Raw genomic sequence first — 27,696 nt, forward strand, 5'->3', positions numbered from 1 at the left:
GGCCAGTACCAGAGGACCTCAGGGTCCGCGAGGGTTCGTATGGTAAAAGCAGATCTGAGAGATAAGAAGGCCCAAGACCATTAAGACATTTAAAAACCAATAAAAGAACTTTAAAATCGATCCTGAAACACACGGGGAGCCAGTGCAGCGATTCTAAAACCAGTGTAATGTGGGCCCGCCCTCTGGTCTTCGTCAGCACACAAGCTGCCGAGTTTTGCAAAAGTTGTAAAGTTGAAATATTCTTCTTAGGAAGACCAGAGAGCAGGGCATTACAGTAATCAATGCGACTGGTAATAAAAGCATGCATCAGCATCTCCGTGTTGGCCCGAGAGAGAATTGGGCGGACTCTGACTATATTTTTTAGATGATAAAATCCAATTTTGGTTACATGTTTAACATGTGGGATAAAACCAAGCTCAGAGTCAAAAATAACACCCAGGTTTTTCACTTGTAGTGAAGGACATAGTGAAAATGCCTCTAATTTAGACAAGAGTTTCTCTCTCTGAGCCTCAGGACCGACGATTAAAACTTCAGTTTTGTCCTGGTTAAGCTGTAAAAAGTTTTCTGCCATCCAAGATCTTATATCTAAAATACAGTTAAAAAGGGCATCCATTGGTCTGGTGTCATCAGGAGACACGGAGATGTACAGCTGTGTGTCATCAGCGTAACTGTGAAAGTTCACTCCATGCCTCCTGATGACACCGCCGAGAGGGAGCATGTACAAATTAAAAAGTACAGGGCCTTGAGGCACACCACATGTCATTTTATGGATCTTAGAGGAGCATGTATCCATACTCACCATAAAAGTTCTGTCAGAGAGATAGGAAGTGAACCAGTTGTGTACAGCACCAGAGAGGCCCACCATGTGTTTCAGTCTGTTTAAAAGAATAGCGTGGTCTACTGTATCAAAGGCTGCGCTTAGATCCAGTAGCACCAGGACTGAGGGCTTTTGGGCGTCCCAGTTACATCTAAGATCATTTAAAACCTTTAGGAGAGCCGCCTCTGTGCTGTGGTTCACCCTAAATCCAGACTGGAATATCTCCAGGATCTGTCTATCATTGAGAAAATCAGTAATCTGAGTAAAAACAAGTTTTTCTAAGATTTTACTTAAAAATGGAAAGTTGGATACAGGTCTGTAGTTATTAAAATCATTACAATCCAAATTGCTCTTCTTCAGAAGGGGCCTCACCACCGCCGTTTTAAAGGCAGCAGGGAAGACACCCAACTGAAGAGAGCAATTCATCATGTATAAAAGCTCAGCCTCAAAAAATCCATAAAGTGTTTTAAAGAGTGAAGAAGGGATTGGATCTAAAAGACATGTGGTGGGTCTCACTGTGGAGAAAACTTTCTGAAGGTTCTCAGCATTAACCAGGACAAAGCTGTCCAGTGTCTCCTCAGGTACAATCGAGCCCTCAGATGTGTTTACAAACATATCGCAATTAGATCAAATGTGTGATGTGTGACTCTGTGTCACCATTCATTCAACTCTTCCTCCAACATCACGCTCAGTTCCCTGTTTGTGATGTTTTGATCCAGAGACGGCCGTCTTTAATTAAGAGATGTGACGAAAAATTCCTGCCGATCAGCAGCTGGAGCTCTGATTGGCCAGCTGCTGCAGCAGAAAGAATAAGGATATAAATCAGCTGAGTAGCAGTAGCAAATTTCATTTCTCATCTTTCATCTTTTAAAGAAAATGAATTCTGAAATTCAAAAATTTAAACCCACATTTAACTAATGATGTTATGAAGCTGTGTTTGGACACACAGGAACATAAAGATCACAGCGCCCCCTCTGCTCAGTTCTGATAACACACTTTCACAACTACAAGTAAAAGTCCGGAATGCGGCAGGTAAATAATCAAACTAACAGTGCATATTATGTTAGTCCGATCTGCCTTATTACAAAACCTGCCATTATTGTGCATTTAGGTGACCATGATGAGAGAGACAGACAGAGTCTGGCTCAGATGCTATCAGTTCTCACTGCAGTCTACCGGTAGCATCTCCTTTTAGTCCAGGATAGACGAATGTCACCGAGCAGTGACTCAGTTTGTGGTAAAAGGCTTGCACCCATTTGCCACAGCAGATGCCCCGATTTTTGGTAAGTGAATGTGTTTAATTGTAGGCAGGGACATTACTGGATATTCTTGTGTAATTGCTACAGAATAATTTATGTTATACTCTGTTATTGCTACTGAAGAATATTTATTTTATTATTTTACATTTACAATGTTTTTTTCCTGGGGACCCTGTGACACCCCATTGAAGAGCCATAGGCTGTGGATCTCTTAAGATCTCACTGTTGGGTTTGTAAGGCCATGTTACTCCTAAATTTCTATCTTGTTCAAAGAGAAACTATAACACAAAGTTCTAAGCTAATCTACCTTAGTGTTCTCCTTTTTTAAAAAGAATCGATAAGAGAATCGAATCGTTAAACAGAATCGAAAATGGAATCGGAATCGTGAAAATCTTATCAATACCCATCCCTAGTGGTGACCTGACAAAATGTCTCTCCTGCTTTGTACGCAGCGCTCTTCAACACACATGACACTGTCGCTGTGTCAGTGCCGCCCCTTCCTTGGATGGCTCTGATAGTTCCCTCCCCCTGCAGACTGAGAACGCCCACAGACCTACAGAACTGGAGATTTTCTGATCCAGTCGTGTGTTACATTCAGTTCAATTTTATTTATACAGCACCAAATTACAACAGCAGTCGTCTGAAGTTGCTTTATACTGTAAGGTAAAGACCCTACAATAATACAGAGAAAACAAAAACAACCATATGACCAGTTATGATCAAACGTTAGACCCAGTAATTTGAGTTTATTATGTTTTGGTTTACTTCTGCATCATGGATTATTCTTTATCTTTCTCTGGTACTTTGTGTTTCAGTTATCTTGGTGTTTTGGATTGTTTTCTCATTCTCTTGTTGTGATGATGATGATGTTTATTATTAGAGTTTCATGTTTCTGTTTATCCATGTTTTAGGAATTGTGGTTTCATGTATTGTTTGAGTTTCATGTATTATTTTCTGTCCGCCCCTCTGTGTCGAGTCCGTGTCTTTGAGTAGTGATTCATGTTTCCTGTTTTATTGTGAAAGTCTTTGTCTTATGTTAGTGTGTGCAGCTTTGTTCCCCCTGTCTCGTTAGCCCTGATCTCTCCCAGCTGTGTCTCCCTCCTGTTGCCCACTCCCTCATTACTACCCTGTGTCTATAAGCCCTGTGTTTTCCCGTGCTCGGTGTCGCGTCGTACCATCAGATCATGCCCGTGTGTTTTTGTGTCAGTTTATGTTCAGTACCATTGCTCAGTTTCATCTTTTGTTTTATGCCAGCAATAAAGCTGAGGTTTGAGTTACAGTTCAGTGTCTGAGTCCTGCATTTGGATTCTCCTCTCCGCCTGCCCGCACACAGAGCCCTGACAGCTTTGGCGACAGTGGGAAGGAAAAATTCTCTTTTAACAGGAAGAAACCTCCAGCAGAACCAGGAACAGAACTACAAGTTTTCAAAGTCACTGAAATCCTCATGCTCGCTCATTTTCCTGATTCTCACATCACCTCTGTGGACATGTTCACCTGCTCCCTGATAGATCCCGCCCCAAGTAACAGGTGCTATGATGTAGAGGTAATCAGTACTATTCACATCACCTGTCAGTGCTAACCCCCCCGTGTCCATCTAGTGCGTGATTGGTTCTTGCTCCCAAACAGACAATTCAAGCAGCTGGTAGGTGTGGTTCATGCATGGCCGGTCCCCTCTCTGTGACATCATACAGAGCAGGGAAATAAAACTGTGATAAAGGGTTACTGTACACACACTGAGCTCATTATTAGAAACTACAGACATGTTTAACATGAATGTCCCTGTGGCTCTGACTGTTTGACTGATGGGCTAAAGAAGCAGAAGGAGCAGAGCAGGCTGCAGACCGAGTGTCAGATATCAGCCGTCATGTTCCTGGTTTCTCCTGATAAGTGGCCCTTGTTATATTTTTATACACACATTTGCAAAAACCCAGAAACCCTTTTTTTTCTGAAAGTGAAAATACTGCTGTGATGGCATCATTAGCGTTTCAAATATATTAGTTCCCCATCTCACAGCCCACGTACTGTCATCCACAGTGTTTCCCGTAGGCTGGAGTGACACTGAGCACACATACAATAAATGTCAGTACTCAGACTGCCACATCAAAGCCTGAGAGTTACTTTCTGTCTCTTTTCATCCTTGTTTTATTAGATCTCACACAGTTTCTGCGTTTGTGCAGGGGTGGACAAAATGAGGATGTACCCAGCACACAAGGTTTAAGATAAAACTTTTAGGAAGCTCTGAGTCATTTCAAGCACAACAGAACAAAGTCAAACATGAGGAAGGAGCTGCTCTGGGCCTGGAATGAAGAAACGTCATGCTTATTTCCTCAGATTATACCAATCCACGTTCAACAACTATGCTAAAATCTAAGATCTGCTTCTCCTGTGGAGCTTAAACTGTGGAGCAGAGGAGTACAAAGGTGTGATGGTGGTACGACTGCAAAGAAGAACTGCTTTATTGCATTTGGGTTCAAGGAGAGTGACAGTTTAAATATCGTCTTGATAAAATGGAGCCTTAGATTGACCGACAGGGCGGTGCAACTTTACCAAATAATTTGGGTAAACAGGAAGGCAAAGGTTTTGATTCACGGGTCAGTAAATATGCCAAACTTCACTTACGGAGACAAGCTCCTCCGACTGAAAGAATGAGACTCCAGATACAAGAGGCTGAAATGAGTTCCTCCAAAAAGGGAGGCTAGACTGGCGCTTAGAATACAATGAGCAACTCAAATACTGAAGCATGTTATTACCTGTGTGCCCATGGCTCTGATGGAAAACAGATCTCTGGTCTTGGACTCAGGGTTTCAAGTTTTTGTATGAAAATGTTTTGAAAAGTAATTTAAGCTCATGTTTCCTGTTACTAGTGTTATTTTATATTTTATTGTTGTCCTTTGGCACCTGGCACTGGTTCTTTAGTTACCCGGACTTTTAGCTCTTAGTGTAGCTGTAGAGGACTTGTTTCTACAAAAATCAAATCAGGCATTACCGACTAACAGTACCACTCATTCGACCACTGATAGTCTGCTTTCTCTGTTCAACTCAGCTTGTCTGGAAATACTGGATTCCATTGCTCCTTGCACCACTAGGTATCTAAAACCTAAAACCCAACCGTGGTTAAATAATGACACCAGGGAACGTGTCACGGTCCGCTGTGACAGACCGTGTGGAGAGTGCGTGGAGGACTCAGGTGCAGACACGAGTGACACGGGAGTAAACTTTAAACAAAAGCGAGCCTTTTATTGTGGCTGGTAACGCAAGAGAAACAAACAAGAATAAGGGCAGCTCAAAAGCAATAACTAAACAGAAACCTAAACTGGGAATGAACTAAGGTAAGGCTATGAATACAACAGACCGGGCATGGAAACATGGAGGGTGGGAACACAGACGACGCGACGCAGACTACATGAAACACAGAGACTAAATACACATGAGGAATGATCAGGGGAAGTGGCCACACATGGGAACGCAGCTGACACACATGAACTTAACGACAGGACAGGAGGAGTGAAACTGAATACACTGACAGTGAATGCAGGCCTTCAAAGTAAAACAGGAAACATGAGACATGAACCGGGGAGACGTAGTACAGGGGGAGGTGACATAACTGACAGCATGAACTTGACAGTACAAGACACACAGACATAAACACACGAAGGGCAAGGGAGACGTAATGCAAGGGTGGTATATACAGATGGCTGGACTAACTTAATGAACCTAAACAATCAATAAACATCAAAATAGACTAAACACAAAACACTGGGTCGCACGACCCAGGACCATGACAGTACCCCCCCCACAAGGGCTGGCTCCCGACAGCCCAAACCCAGGAACCAAAACACAAGCAAAACAGAAAACACCCCACCCAGGGCGGGAGGCGGGGGACCAGGACGGAGGGAACAAAACGAACCAAAAACAAGGAGCACGAGAACAAAACTGAGTCCACAAATACACAAAAGAGTCCAGAACAGGAAGGCGAATGTCCAAAGAGGCCCAAAGGCCAACCCGAGAGGCGACAACACAAAAGTCCAGTCCAACCGTTCCGGAGGCCGGCCACGGGAAAGGTGGCCACGGTGACAGAACAGATCCGGAGGCCGGCCGCGCGGAAGGCAGCGGCGGCGGCGAAGGCGGAGCAGTTCAGGGGGCCGGCAGTGCGCAAGGCAGCGGCGGCGGCGAAGGCGGAGCAGTTCAGGGGGCCGGCAGTGCGCAAGGCAGCGGCGGCAGCGAAGGCGACGACGGAGCAGTTCAGGAGGCCGGCCGCGCGGAAGGCAGCGGCGGCTCTCCAGTGTCAGGCGTACTGGCCGAGGCCCGGTGGGCACAGGACCAGTCGAGGCGGGACCAGTCAAGGCGGGACCAGACGAAGCACAGGCTGAGGCGGGACCAGACGAAGCACAGGCTGAGGCTGGGCCAGGCGACGACTCTGAGGCTGGGCCAGGCGAAGACTCTGAGGCTGGGCCAGGCGAAGCACAGGCTGGAGCTGCAGCAGGCGAAGCACAGGCTGGAGCTGCAGCAGGCGAAGCAGAGGCGGAGGCTGGACCAGGCGTGGCAGAAGCAGGAGCTGGTGCTGAGGCTGGACCAGGCGTAGCAGAAGCAGAAGGTGGCTGGATGGGCGGCTCGGGCCCCCCAGCAGACGAGGCGTGAGGCTGGATGGGCGGCTTGGGCCCTCCAGCTGACGAGGCGTGAGGCTGGATGGGCGGCTCGGGCCCTCCAGCGGAGACAGGCGGCCGGACGGGCCCCTCGGACCCTCCAGTTGACGAGGCATGAAGCTGGTGCGGTTCTCCTGAACCCCCAGCTGACGTGGAAGGAAGCTGAATGGGCTCCTCGGGCCCTCCAGCTGACATGGAAGGAAGCTGAACGGGCTCCTCGGGCCCTCCAGCTGACGTGGAAGGAGGCTGGACGGGCTCCTCGGGCCCTCCAGCTGACGTGGAAGGAGGCCGGATGGGCTCCTCGGGCCCTCCGGCTGACGTGGCTTGAGGCCGGACAGGCTCCTCGGGCCCTCCAGCTGACGAGGCATGAGGCCGGACGGGCTCCTTGGGCCCTCCAGCTGATATGGCTTGAGGCTGGACGGGCTCCTCGGGCCCTCCAGCTGACGAGGCATGAGGCTGGACGGGCTCCTCGGGCCCTCCAGCAGGAAGAGACGGCTGAAGCAGAAGGCAGTCTGAGGCGGAGAGAAAGCTCACGCCATTCCTAGCAGGCTGAGAAGCAACCTGTACAGCAGACGTGGCATGAGGCTGAACGGGCTCCTCGGGCCCTCCAGCTGGAAGAGACGGCTGAAGCAGAAGGCAGTCTGAGGCGGAGAGAAAGCTCACGCCATTCCTAGCAGGCTGAGAAGCAACCTGTACAGCAGACGTGTGGTCCCCTTTCGCCGTCTCCTGAACCTGGGCTTCATGTGGCGCGACTGTGAGAGCAACGCTAGAAAAAATCCTGGATCCTACAGAGTCAGGAATATGGTTTGTGATTTCATTGTGCGCTTCATAAAAACTGTTACACACAATCCTTTCATTATCACAACCCGACTCTGACTGGCCCTTAGTCTTAACCAGAGGTAGGTCGGCCACAGCATGGATGTTTATGAAATCATGGTTAATGGTGGAGCGGTCTTTGGCACCAGTTTCTTCGTAGCTGGGCCCAAAAAAGGGTAACCCAGTACACTCCACTATGACAGGCTCATGAGATGAGAAAGCACAGTCACTCACCTCCGTCATAGGAGGAGTCTGGGACAGAACTAGGACGGGTGCGGACTGGACAGCTGCTGCCCCCTCCTCTCCAGAGACCTCAGCGCAGTACAGACAGTCCTTAGTCGCTCCCTGAGGAAAGCTAGGCAGTCTCTCTTCAGACCCGGTAACTTGTTCACACAACGTTTCAAACCTGGCATGAGGTGGCGTAGCATTTGTTAAATTGTCAGAGGTAACAGAAGTTACTTCTCGATCACCCACACAACTAGGGCTGCTCGCTGATGGTTTCAACACATTAATTCGAAAGTCACATGACACAGAATACTTCGAGTCTGAACCTTTACTCCCAGCATCCGACATTATTTCAGAGAAATCCACCGACTGCAGGTTCGCTGTGTGAGACTTAACGTCCTCATCACTAGTTAACTCAGTAAACCCCTCTGACGTGGTAGGAAGACATAACACAGAAGTACAATGGTTGGTGGCTGTAAACAATGGTGGGTTGGTTATTACAGCGTTGCACTTTACAGACGATCTGTCCTGTACTGCGCTAAAAACCTGTGTAGAGCTGGGTGCTAGGTTAGTGCCGGCGGGCACAGACACATCTTCATTAACGGCAACATTAGAACTGTTGCTCATAGTACCAGGGTTAAACAACTCAAGAACAAGACAGTTATTGTTTGCATCAGCACAACATTTAGGTTCAGAAGTCATGACGCTGAGGACACAGTCATCTTTATTGCTGTTAGGATTGTTAACTGGTTCATGGATGCTGTAACCTGCCGAATCAGCCGGGTCACAGTCAGACAAGAAGTCTTTATTCACAGCAGCCCCTGAAACACTCTCCTTTGACTTAAGGTCTTTGGCTATGGGGCTAGATACAATGTCAGAAACTGAGGCAGTGGTACTCACGACTGGATGGCTGATGGAAGTCAAAGCCTCAGATGGCAATAACCGAGGGACCTCCTTGGGCTGAGGCTCAGAGCGCCGGCGGCGAGAGTGCCGCTTCTTTCTATCCGTGGAAGCGGGCGGGGTGAGCGGTGGAAGTCCCTGGCAGCTCCGGGGACCCCCAAGAGCCAGTCGAGTTCCCCGGAAAGAGCGCTCGTCACGATCAGGAGCGAGCCACGGCTCCCTCCCGAACTCTTCCACTAGCTGTGCGCCTGCGGCGTGCTGCTGCCCCACTTGATCGACGTCCAGGACCCCCACAGCGTCCGCGGGATGCTTCGTGGAGGGCGAGACAGGACGTAGCAGTGCGCGACGGCGGCGAGAACGCCGCTTTCCCCTTGAAGCGGCTGTGGACAAAACCTGACTGTCCCTGGCGACCGGCTCCTCGTCCTCCAACCACATCCGTGCTAGAAAGACAGCAGGGGACGAGTAGTCCGATCGGGGCGGCGAGGGCGGGCGGCAGGTGCGAGGCGGGGCAGTTGGCGAGAACTCCTCCTCGGGGATGAGCCAGGGCTTCCAACGGAGCTCCTCCTCCCGATAAGCCCGCAACACCTGCTGACGCTCATCGTCACCAAAATCTATGGCCTCCATCGCCTCCGTGTGCTGGTCAGTGCAGCTTGACTGTGGCGGAAACGAGGAAGCCGATCCACGGTGAGGCGATGGCTGAGTGGAAGTGGACCTCAGCGTCCCACCTCTCACAGCCTCTGGCTCATGAGGCAGCGGCGATGACACCCGTTCACGGGACGGAGGTGTGGGTGCTGAGGCGGCATTCAGGACCCTCTGGGCCAGCGCACGGGCACGAAGCTCCTCCTTAAGGGGGCCCAGGGAGTCAAACGCCTCGACGAGGTGGGGGAGCTGTCGCAACCGTGGCTCCCGCAACAAAACGGCGTCCACGGCCGCCAATCCTGTGGAAACCACACTTGGATCCGCGCATCCGATGATGCGATCCATAATGCGGCAGAGCCGGTTCAGCTCCTCCCCTACCTCCTCTGAAATGTCCGCTGAGTCCGACATGGTCGCGTCGTACTGTCACGGTCCGCTGTGACAGACTGTGTGGAGAGTGCGTGGAGGACTCAGGTGCAGACACGAGTGACACGGGAGTAAACTTTAAACAAAAGCGAGCCTTTTATTGTGGCTGGTAACGCAAGAGAAACAAACAAGAATAAGGGCAGCTCAAAAGCAATAACTAAACAGAAACCTAAACTGGGAATGAACTAAGGTAAGGCTATGAATACAACAGACCGGGCATGGAAACATGGAGGGTGGGAACACAGACGACGCGACGCAGACTACATGAAACACAGAGACTAAATACACATGAGGAATGATCAGGGGAAGTGGCCACACATGGGAACGCAGCTGACACACATGAACTTAACGACAGGACAGGAGGAGTGAAACTGAATACACTGACAGTGAATGCAGGCCTTCAAAGTAAAACAGGAAACATGAGACATGAACCGGGGAGACGTAGTACAGGGGGAGGTGACATAACTGACAGCATGAACTTGACAGTACAAGACACACAGACATAAACACACGAAGGGCAAGGGAGACGTAATGCAAGGGTGGTATATACAGATGGCTGGACTAACTTAATGAACCTAAACAATCAATAAACATCAAAATAGACTAAACACAAAACACTGGGTCGCACGACCCAGGACCATGACAGAACGCAGACGGACATGTAGAAAAGCGGAAAGACAGTGGAAAAAGGACCGTCTCCAAGTGTCATTTGAGGCACTTAGAGAATCCCTGTCAAGTTACCAGAAAGCTGTAAGAGCAGCAAAACAAAATACTTTTCCAAGATCGTGTCCAACAACTGTCATAAACCTTTTATTTGGTATTATAAACTCAGTTTTTAATCCTCCCACTGCTGATCCTCATATAGCAGTGAACATGTGAGAATCTAATGAAATTCTTCATTAATAAAATTGTAGATACTAGATCCCACATTATTCCTCCCATTTCTGACCCAGGTTTTTATGCTCCAACCTTGGCTGTTTTTGATCTCTTCGAGCCAGTATCCCTTTCATTACTTAATGAAGTAGCCCTTCAAAATGTACCCTGGATATCATTCCACCTAGGTTACTGAAAGATGTTTTTGACACTGTTGGTACATGTCTGCTTTCTATTGTCAAAAGCAGTCTTCAGTCTGGGTCTGTTCCCTCTGATTTTAAACATGCTGTGGTGGAACCCATCCTTAAAAAGCAGAGTCTGGACTCAACAGTTCTATCAAATTACCGCCCAATCTCTAAATTGTCTTTTTTGTCAAAAGTTCTGGAGAAAATTGTCCTTCTGCAGCTCCAGACCTTTTTAGACCAACACGACATTGGTGAACTATTCCAATCTGGTTTTAAAACGCACCACAGCACTGAAACCGCTCTTTCAAAAGTTTCTAATTACCTTTTAACTTTTACCGACTCGGGAGACTCTGTTATTTTAATATTATTAGACCTCAGTGCTGCTTTTGGCACAGTAGATCACAGGATTCTTATCTCTCGACTAGAACAATGTGCCGGAGTTAAAGGGCTTGCTTTGGAATGGTTTAAATCCTACTTATCTAATCATACTTTCTCTGTTAGATTCAGGGATAAATTGTCTCCAAAGACGACCCTTTTTTGCGGAGTCCCCCAGGGCTCTATCCTTGGTCCAGTCTTTTTTTCAATGTATATGCTCCCATTGTGATCTATTTTTGAAAAATATGGAATTTTGTTTCACTTTTACGCAGATGATTCTCAGATTAACCTTCAACTAAAACGAAAATCTGTGAATCCTCTGAAGGGACTGTTTGATTGTCTAAAAGATGTCAAGGCATGGATGGCTCTAAATTTTCAAAATCTAAATGAACAGAAAACTGAGGTCATTCTCTTTGGTCCTTCTGACCATTATGACCTTGGCCCCTTAGGAAATTATAAAAAACCATTTGCAAGAAATTTAGGGGTGATTTTTGACAGCAATTTAACATTTGACAAATAGATAAATGTAGTCAAAACCAGTTTCTTTCATATTCGCCTAATTTCAAAAGTTAAGCCCTTTCTCTGTTTCAGAGATTTTGAGAAAGCGATCCATGCCTTCATCTCATCTCACCTCGACTTCTGTAATAGTCTCTACTCTGGTGTCACCTCTTCATCAATTGGCTGACTGCAGCTAGTTCAAAACGCTGCAGCACGGCTCCTAACTGCTCCTTGCTCCTCATAGTTAGAGGATGAGTTGCTCCCCTGACCAAATGCGGTTGGGAAACTTGGGGTCTTCTTCATGAAGGCTGGGACGGAGTGGGGAATGGAGAGGAGGGCAGTTGTGGGATTGATTGTGTTGTTGTTGTAACTGATTATCTCTTGTTGTTTATCATTGATGCATCACGTATGTTAATGAGCTCTGAGTCTGGATCTAAAGAGAAGGACTGTAGGCACATGTGGATGAACTGAGCCTTCGAGAGAAGGGCTGAGGAACTGCAGCGTCCTGGTGGAACTCCGAGATAGACTTGAGGGATTATATTTCTTATCTACACCCCTTCTTGTCAGGATTCCCAAGGAAGAAGATTGGGATGACAAGGCCTGGCAGAAGGATGTCTGTGATACTCTTGTTAGCCTGTTAACTGAAACCTGACTTTCTGAAAGAAAAAATATAGTCAGTGAATGATGAAGTCAGTGTAGTTACAATGATCTTTATATTTGTTGCATGTAGAGAAAAGGTCACTTGTAACTGAGTGTTTTTTGTTTGTTTGTTTGTTTGTTTGTTTGTTTTTTTCAGATTTGACTGATGATTCTGTTCGTGCAGTTTTCATGTCATGCTGAGCAATGCTTGGCTTTTTCTCCATTCATTCACACAGGAGCTTCAAAATAAAAGCCCAGAAGCTGCAGAGCAGTGAGACTTTCCTCTAGAAGGATTTATAGTTTGTAGACATGGAGTAGCAGTGTTTAAGGTTCAGCTCAGCATACAGGACACAACCAGACAATTGACTAAACAAACTGGACAAACCAATGATGTCCATTTCTGCCCCATGTACCTTTGTGGTTTAGAGTCTAAACAAGCAAGTAGAAAACTTAAGAAAACAATCACGCAAGACTCAGTGACACAAATCCCGCTCTTTGATGAGCCATCAAAGCAGAAATCCTCCGGTTGGTCTGAAAGGTTTGACTAAATTCATAGTGCCAACAAGACTGCACAGCATGGCAACGTTTTTAAATGAGTCTCTAAAGAAAGACCAACAAACAAATTCACCAAAAAAACAAAGTTCAAACCAACATTTAAACCAACGTCCAAACTGTGAGAGGCACTTGTGTCTCAGAGGTCAGTTTGATCGGCTGTCTGAGTAGAAAGCACTTCTTTGGGTTCTTTGGGTTAAGAGGGGTTTGAACACAACCCTTAGCCCCTGAGGAAGATGCTGCACTGTACCTCCCACATTCTGCCTGCCGATCAAACCTCGACCTGCCCGTCTCTTTCCTAACCTTGAGGCCAGCTCTGCCCTCTTGCTCTCAGGTTGTCACTGTTCGTTACACCGATATAGCTTGAAGTGCTCTTTTGTCTCGAGCAGCTTTCACATGTGTGAATGTGTCTGAAAACCAGGTCCTTCCTGAAAAAGAGAGCATTGCTCTCAGTAGCTGAGGCACTGGGGTGAGAAAGTTACTGCTGACCGTCATAGTCATCCCTTACCCAAACAGAACAAATGACGCTTCACAGACCCCCTTAGATCCATCATGAACATCCACCTCACTGAGGAAGAGACAGCCAGGCACACTGATAATTACCCAGAGGTCTCTCCCTCTGTGCTGAATGAAGAATTAGATTCCCTCTTTGTGCACGTTTGAAGGTGACTCAGCCATGCTGCCATGCAGGAAGCATGCTTTCAATTTGAAACCACCCGGGCTTATTTCATTGTTCCCTAAAAGTCAAAACACGAGTCGGCTTTGACAACGTGACAAAAGAAAATCCAAAGCAGAAGTGATCTTACAACACCAACGCAGAGTCCCCAGCAGACCTCAAATTTACCCTATTTTAAGGTTTCATCATCATTCATCAGTGAGCGTCACATCTATCAACATCTGTTCCCATCCATCAGCTGCATGACTGCAGAGCTGCACATGTAACCAAGCAACTGCAGGAGGGCTCTGTGCGTGACTGATCGTAAATGACAGAAGCCCAAACAAACATCAAAAAGCTGCCAGTCCACACAGAAGCTTGTCAGGCATCTTGAATGGAGCTGAGTTGAGCAGGGAGTGAAAACGCCACAGAGTGCAGTGTGGACCGGAATTGAGTTCTGGACCTGCTGCAGATGATCCGAAGGTCAAACTACAAATGTGAAAAGGACATCTGTCACTATGGGGACTTACCTGTACCCGTATGATCTCTACCTGCTGGAGGACAGTCTTAAAGCTCTGTGCTGTACTCTGTTCTGCACCTAAATGTAAAACTTACCTTTGAAATATCGATGTGCGATTGGGTCTAAGGGTGACGAATGATATTTGTACAGGTGAACAATGAGTCACCACTCCGGCTCTCCAAGCAGGTGCTCACAGGTAGCTGGATGACCTCAGGAGGTGTGTTTATCCCTGGAAGGATGTGCTGATATTTCTACGGCTGGGCGTAGACTCTGTAGTTCTGTTTCAGAGAAGAAGATGTCTTGCAAAGTTGCTCTCCTGTATTAATGGATCTGAGAGTTTTCACTGCCACCTCATGTCTGAGTTGCAGGGGAGAGTTGAATGCAGAGGTGCGTATGTACCCAAGCATCTGAAGGAGGGTTCGTCACACAGCAGATCTTAAACTACAAATACCTGCCGGTCCGCACAGAAACTGTCAGTAACTCAGAAGCAGAGATGCGATTAGACAAGAAGTCCAGAGACAGCAGTGCATTCTGGGAGCATCAGCAGTCATCAGATCAGACAATCTCAGGAATCTGAATCGGTCCAGAACCTGAAATTTCTTCTTCAGCTAGTCTGCTGATGATTTCCTCATGTGCTTGTGACATCAGCCACCCTCTCTGAGCTTCAGCTGCCAGATTTTCCTCCCAAAAACATTTTCATCCACGTCTGGATTCCTTTTCCCAGCAGTAACTGCTCAGAGCACAACCCCTCATTCTTTCTGTACTGTGGAGGAGGTGCGAAAACTTTTTGGTGTCATTGAACTAAACACACACACCCGCCCTCTCACATCATCTATAATTGACTGAGACAGGACTCTCTTCCAGACACTAAACCAAGGCACAATGTACATTTCAATTCCTTTAATTTTAAATATGTTTATATTGTCTATCCTGTAAAATAGTCAGATGTCTATTCATATTAATGTACAGAATTCACCTGCTTGCTGCTACTACTGCACATTCACCCAGTGTATATACTATATGTCTGTATATATATATATATAATGTTCTTCCTCTACACCCCCCCCCCCCCCCATTTTTGCACATGTCGAGGAGCGTGTCAGGCTACATTTCACTGTGTGTTATACTTGTATAACTATGCATGTGACAAATAAAGAACCTTGAACCTTGAACCTAATATGTGAGTTTTTCTCCTTTCTTCACACGTAATGTTGTTCAAGTGCACGATATCCAGCTGCTCTTTTTCAGTCTGTTTCATTGTTTCTTTTATAACAGTGTGTGTGTGTCTGTGTGTGTGTTTTACTAACTTGTTTGGAATAACTTTTTCCAGCTTTTGCATCCTTATAAACCTCCTGCTATAATCTTGTAAATTTATTATGAACCATGGCTCAAACCATCCAGAGTGACTGTTAAACTTGCGTGTATGCCATCATTATAAAAGTCAGGCCTTTTTGAAACACTGCAGTGATAAAAAATGTATGAGCTTCCTTTGAAAGATAAATTCTCATTTCTTTGGCTACAACAAACCCCAAATGTGATCCAAGACAGGTTTCTGCTGACCTGGTTTAAGTCAGGTGAGTGTGAGTCACATTAAGTGTACAGAAATATGAGTAACTCTAAAGGCTACTCTCACTGTATCAGCGAGCAGCAGTCAGTTCGATGTCTCAGGTGGGCGTCCGTCTGCACTGCCAGGGTTAACGGGCTCTGTGTGCTTTAGTCACGATCTGAAACCCCTTCCATCATCCAAACTTCCCTCTGGATGCCAATGAGTGCAAAACCACAAATTCCATCATTTGTTTATTACTCCTGATCTTTCTAACATGGTCATCTGCCACACAAGGAGCTCTCCTTGTGTGACAGACTGCTGCATCCTCGATGCATAAAAGAGCGTTTCCACAGGTCCTTCCTGCCTGCAGCTGTCAGACTGTACAATCAAAACTGCTCCCAACAAACATAGATGTTTACATCAGCGCTGTAACTTGCACTATTTTATCAACCAATTCACACTATAACCAGGGTTTGCATCTTATCTGTATTTAATTTTATTTAACTTATTAACGGTACAGTACTCTGTTTTTGGCAACCATTGTCCTTGATGTCAATATGTAAAAATTGTGCATGTTTCTGTTCTGTCTTGTGTACTGTTTGTATATGTGTCTTTCTTGCTGCTGTTACACACGAATTTCCCCTTGTGGGACAATTAAAGGCTTCTTCTTCTTCTACTTCTTCTGAAACAATTTACAGGTCAGAGGGTTTTCCAGTTATCCCAAAGTAAAAAACAGTACCACTTTTTTTTATCACTCCTTTGTGTTATCAGCATGTACTCCCACTCTCTGAGTGGTTATTCAAGGGAAAGACTAGCATCTGCATTTACAAGAAGAAATAGCAAAATCAGCAGGCTGAGAGCCGAGGCAGCAAACAGGCACACGAGAAACCCACAAACAGACACACTAGGGTAACTGGCCTTATCCTGCTCATCAGTGTGAAGTAGAAGATGAGGTCAAAGGAGCGACAGACACACCGAACGGAGAGAGGACAGTGAAAGGATGTTTGAAAAAATTAAAGGTGAGGGAGGAAAGAAGAGGTTGATGGAGGGGGAGGAGAGGAAGGTGGAAATGGGAGTAGGTCCATATTAGTCATTCTGTCCATGTTAATTGGACTGCAATTATATGGCTTTTGGCCTTCTTAGTGCTTCTAAAGATAGAGCGGGGGGCCATCCATCACACTGTCTGTCTGGGCCTGCAGACGGCTGCTGTGATTGGCTGTGCAAAGAGAGTCTGAATAAACAGGCAAACATCAGCTCACTGGCACGTCCACAACTTCACAGAGACACAGAAACCTCCAACAACACCAACACCAAGGACTTAAAGGTTGAACCTGGACCTCGTGTAATTCTGACTGCATGACGGTTAAACAGAGGATGCTCCAGGGTCTGTTTGAGACCCCGGAGGGGGGACCAGCGTGGCTGGGGAGGGTTAAACAGACCATAACAGAATACTGTTAACTTTATTTTATTCAGGCTTAAAATAACAGAAAAATACTGTTATTATTTTGATTTATTATGAGAGTTTATGTCACGGCCGAGGCCGCCTCAAAAGAGAAAGGACTCAAATGCTGGAAGCCGAACAGCACGTAAGTAGTTTTAGAGACAACGTTTATTTTGTCAATAAGTGTTCATAAACAGGAAACTGGAATGTGCGTTTAACAAGTGCAAAATGCCACAACTAAACCAAAGGGGTTTTAAGCAGCCTGGGCTAAGTAAGCAATCTGGTGTTGGTCAGTGGAAACAGGAGTTCCGGGGGTTGGGCTGGAGGGAGAGTCAAACTGGGTCCGGGGTTAGGGTCAGAGTCACTGTAAATAGAGTACAGACGTTCAGGTATGGTTCAGGAGGAATATGGGCAAACTGTTCGTTCTGAATTTTCCTTAGCACTGCGTACTTGCCGCGGGTGGTCTGTAGTGGCGTGGAGGGGTGGGTGGTCTGGGTGAGTGGTCCGAAATTCCTGCCGTTGAAGCAGGGAGGCAGGCAGGTGAGTCGGGTGAACAGCCAGTGGGACTGTCAGGTGGTCCAGCGTCCGGATTGGAGCTCTTCGGCGGAGATTTGTGTCTGGCAACTTGGTGCGTGGCTGTGAGAGAAACACACAATGAGACAAGGCAGTTTACAAAGCGTGTGTGACCTCATAGTGGTGGCCTGCACTAACCAGGGTTAGCTGAGAATCTGGCGAAGAGAGGTTGAGTGCGCTGGCCTTATGAGTCCTCGGCTTAATTACCCACAGGTGTGAGCAATCAGCAGAACACTGATGCCCCTCCCAGGGGTGGAGATGCCAACTCGGAGGGAGACAGGACACACCCGGACCATGACAGTTGTGATATTATTCTGTTATTATATGTTACCTTATATATGTAATCAAAGTAGTTGAATTAGAATACTGCTGTAGATCACATTATACCCTTTAATATAGAGTGTGTGATCTGTATGTAGTTTAGTTCTCATTATACTTTTGAGTTAACAGAACATATTCACATATTAGTTCATTAGATAAATGTGCATCACTCTGTATCCTTGATCTGCTGGGAATGTGTTACACTGTTTTCTTGACATGCTTAATTGTTGAATCATGAAGAGAAGGTTGTAAGCAGGAGACTCTGTGTCTAAAGACAGGGGAGATAGACAGACCACATTCCACACCCCCACCTTACAGAAAGCAGAGAAACAACTGCCGAGGTCATAACTTAGGCGCTGTAACAGAGAAAAAATGTGATGTTTTGGCTTTTACGACTAGCTGGGGGCCACTAGAGACTATAAAAAGCTGAGCAACCCGTCACCATTTTGAGACATGTGCCTGACCCTCTGGTAGCATCTCTCCCGTCCGGACGTTGTAATGCTCTAACTGTTGAATTGTATGGAAATAAATGATTGTTGATTGAGCATTGATACACCGAGTATTGTCCTTCCTTCAGCCCAAAGATTCAAAGAATTGGGAGATTTCAACAACTTGGTGCCGTGTGACCCGGATCTGTGGTGTGCTGAGGAGGTGTAGATTTGACCTTTGGTGAGATCGTGAGGCGAGGTGAACAGAGGACCGGTCCAAAAATAAAAAGGTAAGCACAGCCTGTTGTATTATAAATACCAAATGTGCATATTGGGCTTTCCAAATTAATCTGTTCGCTGAGTCACATGTATTTTCACAGTAAATTTGTCGGTGTCTGGTTTTTGGCGCAAGATACTAACAACATAAGTTGAGGCTGAATTCCAGTGTGTTAAATAAACTGCTTCTACCGAGATACTAATAACATACTACGTTGGACTAGTTGCAGTAATCTGCTTCTACCGAGATACTAATAACATACTACGTTGGACTAGTTGCAGCCACTTTACCTTCCACATTTAATTTTGTCTAATACTGGCTTCTGTAGCAATAATACATTAGAATTTATTCTGAAGACGCGGCCATTAGTCCAGTACATTGAAGTCGAGGTTTGAAGTTTGTTTATGGTGTCGGTTACGTCCTGGCTCTTGCCGGCCATGAAATAGAAGTTGATTTAAGGAAAAGCAGATGCTGGCTTCACGTTGCGGTTGAACGCTGGCAACGCGAGAGCGAAACACGTCCGTAGGTTTGGTTTATGATATGGCCGTGTTCCGGTGGTGCGGCCGTGAAGTGCAGTAGTGGTTGGTGCTAATTTTAGTACATTGAACAGAGGCTTGACGGTGGTTTGTGGCGTCAGTCGAGTTTTTTTTTTAAGGGCTGCGGTCATAAAACAAAGTAAAATTTTACTTGCCAAGAAGTACATAGAGCAAAACCTGGTTTATGATGTCGGGTATAACTTCGGGGATGCAAGCATCACTTTTATGATGCGACTTTGCCCCGTTGTGGCGGTCATAAGCGCAGAGAAAGGGGTATTTTGGTCTATGGTGCAGTGTGCTTTAAGAAGATCTAATAGTTGAGCTCAGAGGTTTCTGTGTAAAATTCCCGCTGAGGAAAAGTGTTGTGTGTGAGTGTGAAAGCGCGCTCTGGGTGAGAGAGTGTGTGTGAAGCTGCGAGGCGCGCTCTGGGTGCTGTCTTGTGGGTAAAGCGCGCACTGAGTGAGAGTGTGAGTGAGGCGCGCTCTGAGTGTGTTTTTTGTGTGGAGTGTGAAGCGTGAACACAGTGACAGTGACGGTTGATGTGTTTGATTAGGAGGACATTAGAGCAAATACACATTTTAGGATCAAAGGTTGATGCCTAGTGTACCTGTGGAACATTTGCCCTAGGAGTGGCGACCCTCCTGTCCGTGGACGCGTGGCCAGGACCGGCGTCGTCCGGGTGCTGAGGTGGTGACTTGGGGAGGTGAGGGCCCCCGCATAGCTACGGAAATAACACTGGAACGGCCGTGTAATCACGGGTTCACATTTATTCCGGACTAGAACAAGACACATTTTGCGAACAAACGTTGAGTCTAGATTAGTAAAGAAATATAAAAAGGTTGAATTCCTCGTTTCAGTGGTTGAAATTGTTGTGTGCCTGTCCCCTGACGAGTGTGAAATTAAAATAAAGAGGGAATTTGGAGCCACATAGAGACAGATGGGCATAATTGGGTGTATTACTCTGTGGTGTAATAAAAATAAAAAGGAGAGATAGTAAGAGGTGTGCAGTGGAGAATTATGGAGGAGTAGAGAGAGGAATGTGTTGGGAGACTGGCGTACAGTTTACGCTGTCAAGGTAGGCGTGTTGCCTGCTTATCTGTTTAACAGTGATGAAAATGAAATTAAATAAATCTCTTAGTGTGTTAATACAGGAAGCTGCGGACCTGGACCAACTGCCCCCACAAGCACAGCGGCCGAAGCAAAATTATAGGTAATGGGAACCACACCCAGCACGAATCAGCAGCTGTGAAAAAGACAGCAGCGAGGAGAGAATTAGAGGAGAAATTAAGAGAAGTTTTAACACATAAAATTGGGGCCAACGGACTTGTGGAGGTTGGGAAGGCGTCCGGAGCATCACAACAAAAAGGTGAAACAAAAACACACACAAGCAGAGAAATCTGAGAGAAAGGCTCCTTTTAAGGTAACGCCTAGTTTGAGAAAAGATAAAATTAACCTGCTTTTATACAAATGCACATACACGCAATGAAGAAACAGCTTACACTCATGAACACGTGAAGATTTTCCAGCAAGGTTAAAGAAAAATTAACATACTTAAATGATGAAGTCTATACATTACTGACAAAGAAACCCTCTGGGTTGCAGGACAACAATTTAACTAAAAAAAAAAAAAAAAGGAACACTGGTCTAACCAACCAGGCAAGACACAACAAATTTAGTGGTTAAAAGATTCAAATTGTGACATGTTTTCTGTTGATTGATTAATAAAAGTGATTACTGAATGAAAGAAAGTTCCTTTTTTGGGCTTTTAAACATGATCTTAAGAATTTTAACATATACCGGTGTTGTCCTGTCAACTTGGTGGGTTAGGAGTTGATTATATCGGGAGAGAAAAAAAAAAAAAAAAAGGGGGAGAGAAGGCTGACACAGGGCCTGGCCCCATTGTCTCCCCTCTGAATAACACAGCCAACACAACAACATTTTCCTGTTCGTTTGTTTTTGTTTTTAGTTTGTTTTTGTTTTGTTTTGTTTTTGTTTTTTCTATACATATTTAATTACAGGCTGCTTTGCCGGCCCTGAAAGCCGAGGCTGACTGGACTCCTGCTCTCCCCCATACGTGACACTGACCAAATGCTGCAACAGCTGGACCCACAACAACGACCTGAGAATGTCAACAGACCTGCAGGAATGTGATCTCAGGCAGCCGAGACGGAGAGCACTAAACCTAAGGCCCGTTTCACTACACGGGGGAAAATTCCCAGACTGCGTCAGCTGACAGAGCTGTGACGAGACGCCCGCCAAGCCCGAATGAAAAGTAAGGCCGAGCGAAAGAATGCTGACCTTGATAACTTTGCATTCACACTGTGCAGGACAGTGATGGACCAACACGGATGATCGGGTGGCGAAAAAGGGCGTGACCGAGACAAGAGGAGTAACTGAGGACAGAAGGCACCTCAGAATGGACAAAAACACAGAAGAAGATGCAGGTTTCACCTGCGGTGAACATCGACACTGGAGAAAGGACTGCCCCAATTGGGGTCAGAACCAGGATGGACTGAATTTTGAGCAGCAGCAGCAGCAATGGTCGCAAACAAACTGAAAAGGAGGGGGGGGGGCAGGACCCCAGGGCACGCTTCAGGCCGTGGTTTACCCAGAACACCAGAACAGGAAAGTGATGAACACACACACACACACACACACACACACACACACACACACACACACACACACACACACGTCTCCAAACACACAGATTCAGAATGAAGTGAAATACACACATGAACACGCGCACTCGTTGAGTGAGTGAGAAATGACACACACACACACATACACACACACACACACACACATACACACACACACACATTGGAATGCTGATTCACTGAGAAGTGATCCACATACACACACACACACACACGCTGATGCAATGAAGAATGCTTTGCTTATGCTGATATGCAAAATGCTGCACACAAACATCCCAATGCATAATTTTTATGAGGAGCCATTGATTACTTAAAATGTGTTATATGTCACCCAGAGGGCATTTATGTAGATTTTAGGAATAAGGTCTAAAAAGTTTGGTTATGAAAACAATGTCTGTGCGTGATGTCTGTTTATGGCTCAAGGCCTTGACTGAATTCTTTGCTGTGCTTCACACAGCCCTGATGAGGAACAGTGGCACAGAGTGAAATTGATGAATTAATAGTGTAAGGTTAGGTTGGAGTACGGCATTTTCTGTGATTGAGTTTTAATTCAAGGAGGAACAAAAGGTGTTACGGCACCTGAGGTTCTCATTCCCACACAATATTGTCCCGGCAGGAAGCAAAATGTTCCTGTGAATTTCTGGTTGATTGTTTGGTTTTAGCTTAGCGCTAGCTTGATGTTATCAGTGAGCTTTGGCTTGTGTTCTTTCTCGTAAGCGAGAGAGGGATAGTTTTATGCTTGGACATGTCTGCAACGGGCCCTAGTTTGTGTTATTTTAGTAGTATTTTGTTGGTTATGTCTGTTTTCGTTTTTGTTACAGTGCACTGGAGAAAAAACATCTGAGAGGTGTGATCCACCAGTGGTGATATGTTGACATTTTGTGAGTTCATGATTTAACAATCAGCTCTTTAAACCAGGCCTGAAAGATTGAAATTTAAAGCGCTATAAAATATTATTACTGTAAACAGTTGCAAAGTGTGCTTCTCCATGATTGTAATTGGCTTGGGAGAAATTCACTTATAGGGAACACTGATCTAAAAGGATTGCACCGAGTCAATCCGGCCCAAAAAACAACAAGGAATTGTTTTCCTTTAAAATGATGACGTCATCTTGCTGGTGATGGAGGCTCGAATAGGTTGCGCGGGAGACTCCATTATCAGCAACATCTGGTATGAATGTGTATGGAGGTATGCATGTGAATGGACTGTGATGGACTGACGACTAAAAGTTTTGACTGACTTGATACTGAGACAATGACTGCACCAACTTTAGGATTAGTAAATGCCAATAAACAATTCATAAACAATTCACCCAGCCGACAAGAGAAGGGTGGATGCTTCGCTTTGTTTTGTTTTGTTTTTTCAGGAGCAGGAGGATAAGAGAGACTGGAGGAGGAGACTCTAGCTTCACATAAGTATGAACTGCAGACTTAACACTTTGGTTGCTGATTTTGAGTTACCGATGTTTGCATTAAGAAAACTGTGCTATATTAGCTGTGTTTTGAGTAAGGTATCATGTTATATTATTGGGAATGCCAAATGCTACAGTGGAGAAGACTTTTGATGCCACTCATGACTGGAACATGTTATTATTAACCATAGCAGGCCACTGTAAAAAGTCAATTAAATTTTATAGAGGAAAATCGCCAAAATTGAACAATACCTATGAATGACTGGCCACATTCAGAATAGAGATATGCAATAATAAACATTGGTCCACATGATTTAGGTTCTCACTTGAAATAGTAAGTTATTAAATGTAGAATATAATCGACAGGGACATTTGATAGGATGTGGTACTGAAAAAGAACAAGAGCAAAGTAAATAAAGAAAATATTGTGTTTAGTTTGGATAAATTCAAATTAAAATGTACCATTACACTCAGAGGATCAATATGGAATAAAACATATGCAAAACTTGTAGGAAGTACATGACTGATAACTGTTCTGTCCTGAGCGTTTGTTTCCAGAGCACCCACTTGACCACACCAACAGTTTCTCGCCACCGAGGAGGGGTACTTGCAAAAAGAATAAAATAAAAATCTGAGTTTAACAAAACATTTTAAATGTAAATATCAAGCTTACCTTTCTTTTTCCATGAAATGTGCTTGTGGGCACGCCAGCCATTTTGAAAAGGTGGGCAAAACAATTGGCAAGGCCACACCCCCACACGTGTGATATAATTTTAAAGGTACTGTTGCCCTCTCTAAGAAACATCAGGACTTAGAGGAGTGGCAAGTAGAGTATGCGAGCTACAAGCAAAAACTAAAATGTGTACTACAGTGTGCAAAAATGAAATACTGGGTCATCAGGGGGTCATGAGGGACATTTATAAAATTAAAAGTCCCACTAACCTTAAAGTGCACTTGAAAAGCCCACACAAGAAGGTTAACCTAGCTTACCTAGAAGACCTCATCAGGGGGAGCACACTCCCCCTCCTTGAAGAGCTCACCCACTCAACCCGCATCCCCAGAAAACAGCTAACCCCAGATAAGGCAGCGTGATGTATCCCGAGATAACAGGACTGGGACATCTAAATAAAGGTGTGAAACAATCGCCTTCAAAAGGTTATCAATTCACTCGAACCAAAATTAGGACCACTCAGTGCGGCAAGAGTTAATAGTTATTAGTCTCAACACCCAAGGATAACCAGAAGAGCATGACTGATATGATGGAACTGGGATTTTGTTACACTTAATTTTTGCAAAACACAAATAAAACTAAATTGAAACTAAGGATTTTCAGAAAATAAAAACTAAACTAAACTAGCAAACAATTGGTAAAAACTGATTAAAACTGATGAAAATTGCAAAACTATTACAACCCTGGTCCAGACTAAGATGGTGTTGGACATCTTCAGGGCAGAAAGGGGTTGGTGTGACCAAGGTGTGGTTTGGCTTGTTGTATGTACATTTCAAAATGTTACAGCTCTGGATGGACCAGTTACCAGGGCATGGAAGGATGACGGACTTTATTACATGAGGAGAAGGGACATTTTCGGGATCGAAGATCCTCAGGGATGACAAGGCTGGAGCAACGGTACTCGAGAGAAGAATTTCTGATACTTTCTGAGATATGATGTCACTGACCTTCTCTTTTAATTGTCTAGCTCCAATGAATTGACACATGGGAGTGTGTCAAAAAGGGGGAGTTGAGTCCGAACATCAAACAATGGTTTTATGAACATCTTATGACGTTATTTCTGTGTTTAATAATTTAGCTATGGTAAAACTTAAGCTTATAATGTGTTAGACTTAGAAAGGGTTCACTAATTTTTGATTTCTTTTACACACACATAGATTATGATTAGAATAAGTCCTGAACATAATATTTTAAACCAAATTTGAATCATTAGAACAACAATGGATAACAATATTAGATTATCAAGGCTAGGGAGAGAGGTGTTTTGGTTTTCTGTCTCTTGCAGAGAAAGGAACAGACACCAGACGGGGACACGGAGATGTGAGGACCCTTCACAGCAGAGACAGATGTAGGGACAGCCGAGACAGCAACTGGGGTCAAGTGTCATGACGTTTGGGCTCCTGGAGAAGATGGATCCCACAGACACAGCAATAACCATGAAGGGGTTGGCGAAAACCAGGAACACCAGACCAACGAGGTTCGAGAGGCGCTTGGCAAAAAGGGGGACACGCCAGTGAACCCAAAACACACAGATCTTTGTTTGAAATCGGGGCAGAATAATCCCCAGAACTGTGCAATGACTAAAGGGTGGTCTAACCCCGGAGGTCGAAGAAAGAAGCTGAGAATCACCCAAACTGGAAGACACTGGTAGCTGCAGCAATAAAAATAAAGGTTAAAAGCTCCTTAGACAGAGGTTCTAGTCTAAGTACATTTGAAAGGTATAAGGGGGCATTAGAATGGGGGTGGAAAACTGGAGCACCAAAATAAAGCTGTGGGAAAATGGGGAGTGATGGGAGTGTCATCTGTAACTGCTGTTATGGTTGTAAATCTAACTTTGCTTGCATCTGAACTGCGTGAACACAGAGGTCATCCCCCATATGGTCCACCCGTTAAAGGGGGACAGAGGGCCTCAGGATCAAGAAAAACCTGGACCTTGCAACGCTGAAGTGCTTGTTATTAGTGATCTCTTTAATGAGAGATCAAAAGAGGGTATTGTGATATTATTCTGTTATTATATGTTACCTTATATATGTAATCAAAGTAGTTGAATTAGAATACTGCTGTAGATCACATTATACCCTTTAATATAGAGTGTGTGAGCTGTATGTAGTGTAGTTCTCATTATACTTTTGAGTTAACAGAACATATTCACATATTAGTTCATTAGATAAATGTGCATCACTCTGTATCCTTGATCTGCTGGGAATGTGTTACACTGTTTTCTTGACATGCTTAATTGTTGAATCATGAAGAGAAGGTTGTAAGCAGGAGACTCTGTGTCTAAAGACAGGGGAGATAGACAGACCACATTCCACACCCCCACCTTACAGAAAGCAGAGAAACAACTGCCGAGGTCATAACTTAGGCGCTGTAACAGAGAAAGAATGTGATGTTTTGGCTTTTACGACTAGCTGGGGGCCACTAGAGACTATAAAAAGCTGAGCAACCCGTCACCATTTTGAGACATGTGCCTGACCCTCTGGTAGCATCTCTCCCGTCCGGACGTTGTAATGCTCTAACTGTTGAATTGTATGGAAATAAATGATTGTTGATTGAGCATTGATACACCGAGTATTGTCCTTCCTTCAGCCCAAAGATTCAAAGAATTGGGAGATTTCAACACAGTTTATGTGAAACATGTTGCACATTTAATCTATAGTTCATGTCATAAAATGATATACCACCCATAAAAGGTCAAATACTGCAGTAAAAGCAGTACACAGGTATATAACTACACACATCTACTGTTCTACTGATGACATCAGCTGTACAGAAAACCATCAGATATTTAATAAATCTTTACTTTTAAAATGGTTTTCTAACTTAAGGAAGCTTTTTTTAAACAGCCAGAAGATGTTTTTGTAATTATTTCATACTGCTAATTACAGATCTCGTCGAGTATCAGATATGACTCCACATAAAATCACGTGTAATGATGTGACTGACTGAATACTGAATACTAGCTGTTGTGTGCCGGCAGCTTAAAAGGTGAAACATCTGTTCTTATAGATTTAGATCCAGTGTATTATATGTGGAAGCTGATGATCTTTAGTTTTCCTCCCACTGATTTTCCTATTTGATAAAAGTCATCACCTCCTCATCCAAAGAAAACTCCATGCACTCCCTCTGCTAACTCAGAGAGGCCACCCCGCACCACCACCCCAACACCACCGCATCACCACCACCCGCATTTCCATTTTTCTGAGTTTCTGCAGAACGGTTCCTGATTTAACTCCTACTGATATTTCTATATTAGAAAAAACTGAATAATGAAACAAAATATTTCTGAATGTCACTCTTATAAACTTTATTTTAAAACAGGTTTTTGTGAAATTATATTTAATGATATTCACTGAATTTTAATGATGCAAGCATTTAATTTTACAGGCATTTAACATTTATTGTTCAAAGTCATTAAATCTGTGAATATGTAAATAATAACTATTCATTTCTATTATTATCTTTCATTTAACCAGTTTTGGTCAATAATCCTACAAGTTACACAACCACTGTAAAATTACATCTTTGACATAATTTCAGATGTTATGTACTTACACAGGTATTAAAAAACTTCCATAGTTACACAACATATGTGTTAATTAACACACAGATCAGTGTGAATTTCACAATCCTTTTGCTATTTGTCACTTTCACTCAATGCATCAGATTTTAGAAATGCATTTTATTCCCTGTTACAGGTTTTTTATGTTCATTCACATTAGACGTGTTCATTTACATTTTCGATGTACGGTTA

At 44.7% G+C, this 27,696-nt stretch overlaps 1 long non-coding RNA gene across 1 annotated transcript; it reads left to right on the forward strand.

The window, feature by feature from the left end:
- Nucleotides 1–16,857: 16,857 nt before the first annotated feature.
- Nucleotides 16,858–26,505, forward strand: LOC308390167. Its single transcript, XR_013970405.1, has 2 exons — nucleotides 16,858–17,151; nucleotides 18,478–26,505. It is a non-coding gene; the product is annotated as an uncharacterized lncRNA (long non-coding RNA).
- The last annotated feature ends 1,191 nt before the right edge of the window (nucleotides 26,506–27,696 follow it).

The sequence above is a fragment of the Rhamphochromis sp. 'chilingali' genome (genome assembly GCF_963969265.1).
Source record: "Rhamphochromis sp. 'chilingali' genome assembly, chromosome: 2".
NCBI lineage: Eukaryota > Metazoa > Chordata > Actinopteri > Cichliformes > Cichlidae > Rhamphochromis > Rhamphochromis sp. 'chilingali'.